This window comes from Neolamprologus multifasciatus, chromosome 12 (genome assembly GCF_963576455.1).
Source record: "Neolamprologus multifasciatus chromosome 12, fNeoMul1.2, whole genome shotgun sequence".
NCBI classification, from domain to species: Eukaryota; Metazoa; Chordata; class Actinopteri; order Cichliformes; family Cichlidae; genus Neolamprologus; species Neolamprologus multifasciatus.
In genome coordinates this window covers 2611726-2611979 of record NC_140450.1, presented here as the reverse complement: position 1 = coordinate 2611979, position 254 = coordinate 2611726, and positions in this window count along the sequence as shown.

Sequence of the window (254 nt, the reverse complement as noted above, 5' to 3'; positions counted from 1 at the left end):
CTCGCTCAGTCGCTTAGTGCCTGAGCTCGGATCATACCAATATTAGGGGGGATTTACGCACAGTCGTAAATTCCCACAGTGTGAACTATGTGCTTCGAATATTGTGTGTAGTTTTTGTTTTATACAGTTGTCAGCCAGGCATCTAACTATGAAAAAATTACACTCCAAAAGACCCCGGGCTTCTGACAAAACAATCCGGGCTTAAGCCCAGTAAGCCACCCCCCCCCCGCTCCGCCACTGATTATAGTTGAAAG